This window comes from Natrix helvetica (assembly GCF_964273705.1).
Source record: "Natrix helvetica genome assembly, chromosome: 1".
Taxonomy (NCBI): domain Eukaryota; kingdom Metazoa; phylum Chordata; class Lepidosauria; order Squamata; family Natricidae; genus Natrix; species Natrix helvetica.
Window position 1 is genome coordinate 356,403,547 of NC_138548.1, and position 12,746 is coordinate 356,416,292.

Sequence of the window (12,746 nt, forward strand, 5' to 3'; positions counted from 1 at the left end):
GAGTGAGTGATTAAGTGAATGAGTGAGAGACAGACACATCCACATACACAGAGTGACAGAGAGAGAGGAAGGGAGGGGAGAGAGACAGAGGGAGAGACAGAGACACACACACACACACAGAGTGAGTGAGAGACAGACAGACAGACAGACAGACAGACACACACACACAGTGACAGAGATGGGGGAAGGAGGAGAGAGAGACAGAGATACAGAGAGACAGACAGACAGATAGACACCCAGAGAAAATGACAGAGGGAGACAGAGAGGGAGGGAGGGAGAGAGAGACAAAGAGCCAGAGAGAGAGAGAGAGAAAGAAAAAGAAAAAAAGAAAGTGGGAGAGAGAGATGAAATTATAAACAACAACATACAAACCTGACTTACTCAAACTATCCAAGGAAATGCAAGGCCAATGTTCACATTAGTGGTTGTGACTTTGTCAGTCATTGTCAGGATGTAATTTTCTCTACATTGTAAGGCAAATTTTACGGAATTTAACGTTATTATTATTTATCGATAAATAATATCGTTCTAAAGTTTTTGTTTTATTAGTTGTGTTATTTGTATCCTCCCGACCTATGTGGATACTTGCATGCAGAATATTCTCAATAAAAACTTATTGAAACTAAAAACAGTGTACCATCCTATGTATTTTCGGTTTTAAAAATGCGGCTCTCAAAATAAATTTCAATCGTGGTTTTGGCGAGATTTGGCTCAGTTGAAAAAAAAGGTTGCCCACCACTGGTCTAGTGAAAGGAAGAACTAGGGGTAACATGATAGCAGTCTTCCAATACCTGAAAGGTCAACTCATTTTCCAAAGCACAAGAAGGCAAGACAAGAAGCAATGGGTGGAAACTAATCAAGGAGAGAAGCAAACCAGGATTTAAGGAGAAATCCCAACAGTGAGAACAATTAGCCAGTGGAACGGAATGACTGCAATTTTCTGCTGCCTGGAAGATTTAAAAAGTCTCGAGTTAAGGTTGATTCTTTGGGAATGGCTGCCCTCCAGAGGTTACGGGTGCTTCCATCACTGATGGCTTTTAAACAGAGACTGGACATCCATTTGTCTGAAATGATACTAAGACCTCCACGGTTTTTTCCAGCTCTGTCACAAACCCTCCAGTGATGGGAGCACCCACAACCTCTGGAGGGAAGCCATTCCCAAAGAATCCACCTTCACTTGGAAGAGACTTTTCCAATCTTCCCACCAGAAGGAAAATCGCAGCCACCAGTTTCACAGCCTGCAGCACCAGCGGGCTTAAATTCGGGGAGGGAAGGAACCTGCAGCAGCAGCAGCAGCTGAGATGCTTCAGCCCAGTTGCTTCTCCGCTTCCAGGCCGTGGAGGGAACCGAACAGCCCCGACTTGCTCCGGGACTCTCCTCCCACTTTCCCTCAACTCACCTTCCAGCTGCTGCTTCGATCCTTGGAAGAGCACAAAAGCCGCTCTGCACGCCACCTTCCTCCCATGAGCGATCCGGAAGTTCCTCTGCGCTTCTTCTCTCCTCCCGTCTCGTCCTTTCTAGCAATACAGGACTTGATGGTTTTAACTCCTTAAGCACAACCGCAGACGCCGCCTGCTGTAGTGTCGGTTTTCTAGGCACAGGTGTTGCCTGTTTGAGCGCCAGATAGGCAGAAAAACACGCTTGTCCCGTCTCTATCTAAGGTAGTGTTTCTCAACCTTGGCAACTTGAAGATGTCCGGACTTCAACTCCCAGAATTCCCCAGCCAGCTGGCTGGGGAATTCTGGGAGTTGAAGTCCGGACATCTTCAAGTTGCCAAGGTTGGGAAACACTGATCTAAGGCCTTTGCAAGATGTTTTCACTGATTAAATGCTATCAAGTCATTTTTGACTTCTGGCAACTGACCTTTGCAACTGACCCCCCCCCCCCATAGTGAAATGTGATACTACTTAACTTACGAAGATTAGTTACGTGTTGAGCCCTAAAAGTTCATGACGTTTTGACAGAATATGCTTCCTTAGGGGGTGACTCTCGGTAAAGATCAAAGCCTCTCTACATCCCAAAACTTTAAAACTCAAAGGCCCCTCAGACTCCCCCACCCCTCTTGATTAAGGTGACCAACTTTTTTACAATGAAAAGGAGGACAAATAAATTGGAAAAAATATATCGTAAATAAAAGAAATATTTTATTCATTGCAACAATAATACACTAAAATATGATATATGCATAATAAAACATTTGTAACATTTTATATTGTAATTATGCTTACATGCCTGTTAATTATTATTTAAATGACTACTTTTCCATTGAATTAATATTTTTTGTCAATGTATCATCTTCTAACAATATATTGGAAATATCTGAACAAGAAATATCCTTCATATTGAATTTTACGGCAAGTGCTGCAGCTAGAGTATCAACATTCAATCTCGATTTCTCACTTGTCGAAAAATCATTGGCAATTGAAAAAACTCTTTCAACTGCTGCATTAGTTCCAGGGCAGCACAACGTAAATTGAACAAGTATAAATAAATTTTCACATGGAATATGTTCATTTTTGAAATGGCTGAAAATATCCACCCATCTTTTATCAATTTCAACATATTGATTTTCCCGTTGTATTAATTTTTCAGAATTTAAATATACATTCAGTCTTCTAATTTCTTCAAAGAGACAATTGTCGTCTATTTTAATGTCTGGCATTTCTTTAGATAAAAACTCAACACAAGATTCAATATCTGTCCAATATACTTGCGATGAAGTCAAAAAACACCATTGAAAACTGTTATTTCCTGTGATGTTTGTTTCAGACCATTCTTCGATATATTGAAAACATGTTTGGTAAAAATTCTGCACTTCTTTGATAAACTTTTCCGTTATGCCCGGATTTGATTCCTCTAAGTCTGACAATTTTCTTTTTATAATTAAAGGAAGAAATTTATCTTCAAATCGAGATTTATATTGAAGGATAAAGTCATTCAAAATAAGACTAACTTCTGTAGCTGAAATGCGTTCACCTTCAATCTTTTGAATCGCTTTGTGAAAAATAGATGCTTGACTATGTACAAAATACATTAATATCTCAGATATTTCATTATTGAAAAACGATTCCAGGATTTTAGGACATTTGTCTAAACTTAAAAAATATGAACGGAGAGGCTCAAATAATTGTAGAACATGCTCTACAGCAGGTGTTAGAGCAAGCCATCTAACTTTTGAATATCCTAAAAGTTTTTTGCATTCAACATTCGCTTCTTCACAAAATTGTTTTAAAGTAGCCACACGAACAGTAAAACGACTAAAATACAAATAAATCGTAGTTATAATTACTTCTACATCAATTGGCATGGCACATGACGCCGTGTTGATTGCATTTGACAAAATATGTGCATTACAACCTATTCCTAGTATTTTCTTTTGGAGTAAATGTTGTAATTTTACATACACATTATTCACCCTTTTGCGTCTTCGCCCACCAAAATTTGTGTTTGTATTATCAGCTGTTAGTGCAACAACTTTGGATTTCAAATTGTTTTCATTTATTACTCTGTATAGATGGTTTGACAAAATTTCAGCAGTTTCACCCTCAATGGATTCTAAATTTAAAATTTTTACTTGAATCCCCTTGGTAACATTAAAATATCTTACTAGTATTGGATACAATTTGGTTTCATTATGATTTGATGCATCAGATAAAACAGTTACAAATGCTGCAATTTTCAAGTCTGCTGTAAGTATTTTATCACAGTAATTTTAAATACTTATTTAATAATAGCCTCGCATTTTGTCCTGGAGCATGAAAACTTAGCATTGTGAAACTTTTTCAATAAATTAGTTGTACAATCCATACTACGAAAACTTTGATTGTGAATTATGGTATGAAATGCAAATGTTCCCTCCATTGCAGCTAACTGTTTTTCATCTTCAGAATAATTTGAAGTTTTAAAAAAACGTGTTACTTTACGACTGGAAGCTGATCCATCTAATGATTGATTATGTTTGTTGGTAGACAAGTGTTTCGTTATAGCTGCTCTGCCCCCAACTGCAATACAAAATTCTCCTCTGCAAATATTGCAGAAAACAATGGCATCTTTCTTTGATATGAGGAATGGAAATTCCTTTTTCAATTGATCGTTGAAATGGCATTTCCTCTTTTTTTATTTTTCCATCCCTAAATGAAATTTAAAATTTAAAATAAAATATAAAGCTGCACAAACAATGCAAGCACATTATGAATAAATAAAATTAATTATTACAACTGAAACTTTAACATAAGCAAATAACTTCACTAAAATTTAAATTTAAATTATTTTACACCTGTTGACAACAGGGTTACAACATGTAAATAAAAGTATACATATTTGCAGTGAGGTTTATAGCTAGTGAGGCAGCAATTTTTTTAGACTTGTGCACTTCAACTCCCAGAATTCCACAGTCAGGCATGCTCAGTTGCGACCTGCTGCCCTCCGCCCTGGGATTCGGCCACGACACCGCCTGCCAGAGCTGCGTGGAATCTGGGGCGCACTTGTCGGGTGAGGGCAGTGCAGATGGGGAGCGGACGGAGCAGAGGAAGCCTCTCCCCCCCGCTTCCCACACCCGAAAGAACAAAGGGAACCTCTGCCGCCGCCCGGGCAACCTGGCCAGCCTCTCTCGCAGCGGCTCTCTGGTGCCGAGCTTGGGAGTCCCTGGAGGACTGCAAGCACCGCAGGGGGCTGCAAGCACCGCAGCCTGGACTGGAGCCTCGAGTCTAGGGCAGTGAGTCATTCGATAGGAAACTTGCCTCTTGGAAGGAATGACTCGGCTTGGCTCCTGCTTTGTCTCTCCTGCCTCTTCGCTTCTCCGTTCGGTCGTTGGGCGGCAGATCAAAAGCGGGAGCCAAGCTGGGTCATTCCTCCCAAAAGGCAAGTTTCCCATCGAATGACTCACTGCCCTGATGATGAAAGGTTAGGCTGTGCCTCACTTGCCTCACCAAATTATTAAATAGATAAATTAATGAATTAATAAAACGTGAATTGTACTTACTTATTTATTTATTTATTTTCTTCGAATTTTTAGACCACCCCTTACCTCTGTATTATTGAATATTCACTGAGAAAGAAATAATTACCGGGAGTCATTCAATTGCCGACGTGCCGTGTCGTGTTTTGATAAACAAAGCCACTTGCACGCAGCGCTCTATCTCAAGATCTCTCATGTGGAGCGCATGCATCTCATAATCACTGGAAATATCGAAAAGGAGGACATGTAGGAGGACACTTTTCGAGGGAGGACAGAACTTACAAAAGAAGGACTGTCCTCCCTAAAGGAGGACGGTTGGTCACCTTACTCTTGATAGACCAGACCAAGAAATCAACTCCACAGGAGAAGACTTAACACGTTTTATTGTTGTGAATGAATGTAATAAGACAATCGGTTGAACCGCCTACCCATTTCTGATGCTCCTGTGAATTAGGGAGGTGTTTGAGCCTGTTTGCAACATTATCTCTCTGCTGTGGACTTGAGGTAGATTGCTGATCTCCTCAGGCTTACTGCCTTTACTCTCTGTCATGGGCGCCTCTGGGCATAGGTCTGGGTAATGATTGGTGCTAGATGAGCAGCAGGTAGGTGCAGGTTATGTTTCCCACTCAGCCATGGAAGGTTCCCAGTGACTGCACACACAACACTGAGCTCCGTTCACTAGCAAACCTCCTAAGATGCTCTCCCTGCCCCTAAACATCTGGGCTGTTTAAAGTAAGAAAACATTCATAGTAAGCTGAATTGGCCATGAATGGGAAAGAATCAGGCAGGAATTTCTGGACCAATGGGTCACATTTTTTTTATATTTTCCTGACTATACCTCAGAGAGAATATAGTTGCTAATGTAACAAATATACATAATCACCCAGATGGGATTTTCAAAAATCATGCAACAATTTACATAGTGCTTGTTCCTTTCTAGCCAACAAAAGAAAAGCCAGTTCTAACATTGTGCAGAGTTTGCCCCTCACTATGCTCCTATTTGCCTCTTATTTTCTGTAAATATATTTATTTATATAAAACCACAAGCTCTTGTCAGCATCTCTGACTACATTTGAACACAGGCTGCACAATTTCGTGACACAAGAATCTTCCTTGTACCTTCTCCCACCTTCATATACTCCTCTGAATTACAGAGGTTTTTCTGTGAGTCTCTTCTGAATAGGACCCGTATGTTGCTGAGTTGAGAGATGTTTTCCCCTCATCTCTTTAATAATGGAGTTTGCGTATCTCCCAAGATATTTTTTTTAGTATGTGCCCTGGGGGCTTCTGGGCATAGGATAGGGTGGGTGACAGTGCTGGGCTAGGAACAGTTTGTGTTCTCCACTCTGTCATGGAAAGTCTCCAGTGATTATCCAGACAGATCACTGAATTACATCTTGGTTTCTCCACATGCCAGTCCTGATCTGCTCCTGGTCACCAAGTAGCCTTCAAAGGGATCAGATCTAAAAATAATTTTAACCTGTTTGTTTGAATTGTGCTGGTGAAATGAACAATCTTGGAATTCTTTGGTGTCTTCCAATCCCAGCAACATCAGGACAATCTATCTGCATATTACTCTCAGGGCTACAAATAATGTTCCTCTCTATATTTGAAGGATAAATGTTTGGAAAAAATTAAGGAGCTCTGGGAGAGAAATGAAAAATAAGAAACGCCTCCCATGTGCTCGTAATGTTACCTTGTCTCAATGTTTCATAAATGCTGACTTTCCCTTTTTTCCTCAAAATCTACTCAATGCTGTTTTAGAAATTATTACATTATTTACTGTACAATTTTCTTCTCACATTTCCCCAGCAAGGGGGAAACCACAAAAGTACAGACCCTAGGTGATGCTCTCACACTCCAGCCATCAAAGAATAACAAGGAGACAGGCACCTCCAAGTGAAGGATATCACAACAGGAGTTGCGAATAAACCTGGAAATCATGTGCTCAAAAACATAATGTAAGGACTTGCCTCTCCTCTCCCTTCAAGAAAGCAGAACTCTTGAAACAGGAGGGATTTCAAAAAGAAACTTTTATTGAGAGACAGTGATAGCAATTAGAGCAAGGCAGGATCTGAAGTTCCCATTCAAAACTGTTAGGTAAAAAGTTATAGAAACCTCTCCCCTCTGCCCAGTCTAAGATGAGCCAAGCCACAGGTGTGAAGTTGTTGTGAGAACTCTGAATTGAGAAGGTGGTAAGAAGTTGTTCTCAGGCACTGCTTGCTCCTTCTTTTGGAGCTAAGACAAAACAGATGGGCAAAGGCAATTTCTCCCCCCTCCCATTCTCAGGAAAGTACCATTTTTTCGGAGTGTAAGACACACCTTTTTCCCTCAAAAAAGAGGCTGAAAATCTGGGTGCGTCTTATACATTGAATACAGCATTTTTTGCCTCTTGAAACCCCGCCACCTTCACCAAAATGGCCATGCAGAGCCTGTAGGAGGCTTTCCGAGTGCTTCAGGGGTTGGGGAGGGCAGAAATGAGTGAAAAACAGACTCTTTTTGCTCAATTTTACCCATGCAGCCCCCAGGGGCACTCTATAAGCCTCCTAAAGGCTAGGCATGCACTTTTTGACAAAAACCAAGTCCGTTTTCGCGAAAAATGGGCCTTTTTTGGGAGGTCTGCAGACTGCAAAAACTTTGCCTCTTCAAAACCTTGGTGCGTCTTATACTCCAAAAAATGCTGTACAGTATATCAAATTTGAGAAAAGAGCAGAAACAGGGAAAGGTCATAAAATGGCATTCATGCACTTTGCTCCATAATGGCAGTGTCCCAGTGTCCCAATAGGGGATCTGACACACGATCACTTTTCTCCTCAACTCAATATTCCTACAGCTTTTCTCCATGAAGTCACCTGTAGGGCCGATCAGCCTTCATATCTGAAAATTTACACTGCTTTCGTCACTGCCCCAAACTCCCCCAATATACTGTATTTTCTATTCATATGGTTTCTTCCACTTGTGTTCCTCATTCTTGACAATCTGAGCAGACACGCTTGGTGCAATGAATTTCTGGCATTGTAAGAAAAAGATAAACGATTTCTCTTCTCCTCTTGTTTTCTCATTATACGAGGAGCCACAGTCTCTAACTTTAGCCTGAGTACTGTTACCCCAAAGAGATGCTGGCTGGGAAATACTGGGGCTGAAAATATCGAGGACATCCAGGGAGAAGAAGGCTGGGACTCTGCATGTAACATTTCTATCGTTTATTATGATAAAAATGGACACTCTTAAAAAGATTTTTGAAGAATTGTACAATTGTTGCAAAAATAAATATCCAGCAATTTTTGCTGCTGATGGCCAATAGGTCCTTATCAAATTAACATGTTCCACTTTTTTTTCTTTCCTCCTTCCCATCTAATATCATGACATACTGTATTTGAGTTGTGAATGCCCCAACACTGGAAGTCTTTAAGAAGATGTTGGATAGCTATTTGTCTGAAACGGTCTAGGGTTTCCTGCCTAGGCAGGGGGCTGGACTAGAAGACCTCCAAGGTCCCTTCCAACTCTACTATTGTATTGTATTGTATTGTATTGTATTGATGACAAAAAATCAGGCAAATTCTTTGTAGTCAAATTAAAGAGTCAATTTCTCAGCTGAAATTATAATGGGACATTTGAAATGAAATTCAAGACTTCTCTATACTCATCACTTTGGGCCTCAGGTGGATTTTCTTGTGTGCGACAAGGTTGGCAGGTTTCCTAAAGCACCGTTCACACTCAGGACACTTAAATGGTTTCTCCCCTGTGTGTATAAGCATATGATTTAGAAGACTATCCTTAGTACTGAAATCTTTCCCACAGTCTGGGCACTCATACGGTTTCTCTCCTGTGTGAGTCCTCTGGTGACTCACCAGCCGAGAATTCCAAAGAAAACTTTTCCCACAATCTGGACACATATATGGTTTTTCCTTCGAGTGAGTCCTCTGGTGTGTCACCAGTCGGGAATTGTTATTGAAACTTTTTCCACAATCAGGACATTCAAATAGTTTCTCTCTTGTGTGAGTCCTCTGGTGTTTCACCAGGTCGGAATTCCGACTGAATCTTTTCCTACAATCAGGACATTCAAAAGGTTTCTCTCCTGTATGAATCCTTTGGTGTGCCACCAGGCTGGAATTGTGATTGAAACTTTTCCCACAATCAGGACATTCAAAGGGTTTCTCTCCTGTGTGAGTCCTCTGGTGTATCACTAGCTGGGAAATATGATTAAAACTTTTTCTACAATCCGAACATTCAAATGGTTTTTCTACTGTGTGGGTTCTCTGGTGTTTCACCAGGCTGAAATTCTCACTGAAACATTTTCCACAATCAGGACATTCAAAGGGTATCCCTTCTCTGTGAATCCTCTGGTGGCTAATGAGGTGGGAATTTCTAATGAAACATTTCCTACAATCAGGACATTCAAAGTGTTTCTCTCCTGTGTGAGTCCTCTGGTGGATCACCAGGTTGGAATTTTGACTGAAAGCTTTTCCACAGTCAGGACATTCAAAGGGTTTCTCTCCTGTGTGATTCCTCTGGTGTCTAACGAGGTGGGAGTTGTTACTGAAACTTTTTCCACAATCCAAACATTCATAGGGTTTCTCTCCTTTGTGAGTTCTCAGGTGTATCACCAGGTTGGGATTTTGACTGAAACTATTTTCAGAATCTGGGCATTCAAAAGGTTTCTCTCCTGTGTGAGTGCTCTGGTGGTTCATCAGGCTGTATTTGTGACTGAAACAGTTCCCCCAGATAGGGCATTCAAAGGGTTTCTCTCCTTCAAATGTTTTTTTTTTCCTGTGTGAGTCCTCTGTTATCTCATGAAGTGGGAATTTCCAATGAAACTTTCACACAATCTGGACACTCATACGTGATGTAAGTCCTCTGATGTATTCCCACGTTGCCATGTTCACTAAAATATTTACCATATTCGGAGCCCTTTTAAGACTTTTCTCCTGTGTGGAGCTTTTTGTACATAATCAGCTGTGATTTGCAATTTGTGCTTTTCCCACAATAGGTGCATTTATAGAGATCTTCCAACACTTTCATTCTTGAGGTCAAAAATATTTGTTATCCATTGTTTAGTAGTGTTTCGATTAAAATCGGGTTTAAGTGGGGCCTGCATCTCTTTCTACCCTACATGGCTCTCCAAGTGACTTTTTCCTCCCCACTGATTTCCAGATATTTCCTCTTTTGCTGAAAAAAATAATCTCCCTTGACTTTTCATGTACTGTATACTTGCATTCCATATAATCTACTTATTCCAGTTTGAAATCTTTCTTAATTTTCTGTCTGTTATCTCTCACCTGATCAGGAAAAAGAATAATGATGTGGCTTTCTGAAGGAAATGGAAAATATTTTGATTTTTGGCTTGATTTTCTTTCCTTTTCAAACTTGCTTGTTATTATCAGTTGTCCAGTATGCTCATTGCCATATTCTTTGCCTATAAGATTAAAAAAAGTGTAATGTTAATTGTTCATAAAATTGTTGTAGAAGATGTAAAAAAGCCAACATGCCACAAAGCTGTAATAGCTTCTAATGTTAATCATGATCCATTGGACACATGGAAAACAACCAAGATCCAAGTTCAAATATCCATTCAATCATGAAATATTCTTATTGATTTTGGTCAATCAGACACATACAAATGTATATATGTCAAAAACCCATGTCTTTCAAACCTGAAAAAATATCCAAAAATGGTCACAGTCAAAACTTCTGAATTACATCTATATGGAAAGAAGGAAGCAATGGGGTACCCCAAGGTTCTATCTTAGGTCCCGTATCCTTCCATATCTTTATAAACAATTTTGATGAGTGAATAGAAGGGGAACTCATCACATTTGGAGATGACACTAAGCTGGCAGGAATAGACAACACTCCTTAAGACAAACTCAAGATACAGAAGAATCTTGATAGATTTGAACACTGGGCCCTATCCAACAAAATGAAATTTAATAGAGAAAAAAATTAGGTTTTACACTTAACCAAGAAAAACCGAATGGCAATGTACAGAATAGGTACAACCTGGCTCAATAGCAGTAATTGAAAGATAGATCTTGAAGTCCTAATGGACAATCACCTAAATATCACTTAAATAAACAGTGTGATGCAATGGTCAAAAAAGCTAATTCTATCCTAGGCTGCCTAAAAAGAGGGATGGAATCAAGATCACATGAATTATTAGTACTAATTTATAATGCTTTAGTAAGATCACACTTGGATTACTGTTTTGATCGCCACAATATTTTTTAAAGGTCTTGTGACTCTTTAAAGAGTGCAGAGAAGATCAGTAGGGGTGATTAGGGGGTTGGGGGCTAAAACATAAAAAGAAAGGCTGCAGGAATTGGAAATGAATTGTCTACTGAAAGGAAGGACTAGAGGGTGACATGATAGCAGTGTTCCAATATTTAAGGAGTGCCACAAAGGAAGGACCTATTATTCCAAAACCCCTGAAGGTAGGACAAGAAACTGGATGGAAACTAATCAAGGAGAGAAGCAGCCTAGAACTAAGGAGTAAGCTCCATCACTGGTGGCTTTCAAACAGAGAGTAAACAGCCATTTGTCTGAAATGATATTGGGTCTCCTGCTTGATCAGGGCGTCTGTACAGAAGACCTGCAAGGTCCCTCCCAGCTCTGTCACAAACCCTCCAGTGATGGGAGCACCCACAACCTCTGGAGGGAAGCCATTCCCAAAGAACCCACCTTCAATTGGAAGAGACTTTTCCAATCTTCCCACCAGGAGGAAAATTGCAGCCACCAGTTTCACAGCCTGCAGCACCAGTGGGCTTAAATTCGGGGAGGGAAGGAACCTGCAGCAGCAGCAGCTGAGAGGCTTCAGCCCAGTTGCTTCTCTGCTTTCAGGTCGTGGAGGAAACCGAACAGCCCGACTTGTCCTCTACTCACCTTCCAGCTGATATTTCGACCCAGGAAAGAGCACAAAAGCCACTCTGCACAACACCTTCCGCCCATGAGCGATCCCGAAGTACTTTACACTTCTCCTATCCTTTCTAGCAATAGGGTACTCGATGGTTTTAACTCCTTTATTACCAATTATGCACTTTTCAGGCACAGACGTTGCCTACCTGGTCGCTATCTCCAGATAGCAGGCGGAAAAAGACGCTTGTCCCGTCTCTACTACCTAAAGCGTTTGCAAGATGTTTTCACTAATCAAATGCTACCAGGTTGGTTTTGACTTCTAGCAACTGAGCCAAATGAAATAATGAAATGCGATGCTACTTAACATTACGAAAATTAGCTATATGCTCAGACCTAAAAGTTAATGACTTTTTTATAGAATTACTCAATCAGCTTTCTTGGGGGTGTCTCTCAGTGGAGATCAAAACTTTTCTACATCCCAAAACTTCATGACTTATTTCCTGTGGGTCCCAAGGATTTATTACATGGCAGCACCATCAAGTGAGATGCTCCAGGTGAGCCAGCTTCAATTCTACCGACCAGGGCTCCATGCAAGAGCAACCACCATGCCATGTTCATACCCGAGGGAGGGAATTTTATATCTGCTAAATGCCAAGTTCCTCTGTAAATTGGTCTGCATGGAAGTCTCCTTTAGACCACACAGAGAGAAAAAGTATGCAGGCTAGAAATTGGGGTCTAAGAGAGAGGGAGTGATAATCTATACTTGGTAGAAGAAATGTTTCCAAAAGGATTTGTAAAAAAACAAAAGGCAAAATAGAATAGCCTATCAAACCACATGGCTACCTGATCACCAGGCTAACCTTTTTAGAAGGACACCCTACAATGCCATTTTTAATGTAGACTTAATAAGGTATGGATGATGATGATAGAAGTATTC

The 12,746-nt window shown here is 40.5% G+C and overlaps 1 protein-coding gene across 2 annotated transcripts in view; it reads right to left on the reverse strand.

The window, feature by feature from the left end:
* The window catches only part of LOC309384267 (uncharacterized protein), a 69,723-nt gene extending 57,786 nt beyond the window's left edge, over nucleotides 1–11,937 (reverse strand). The window contains exons 1-2 of one of the 2 annotated variants that reach the window (XM_081937551.1): nucleotides 11,837–11,937; nucleotides 10,237–10,373 (exon numbers count right to left, since the gene is read on the reverse strand). The gene's annotated coding sequence lies outside the window, so the exon portion shown is untranslated. The remainder of the gene's footprint in view (nucleotides 1–10,236; nucleotides 10,374–11,836) is intronic. The other variant, XM_081937552.1, reaches the window with a different exon arrangement.
* Nucleotides 11,938–12,746: the final 809 nt, after the last annotated feature.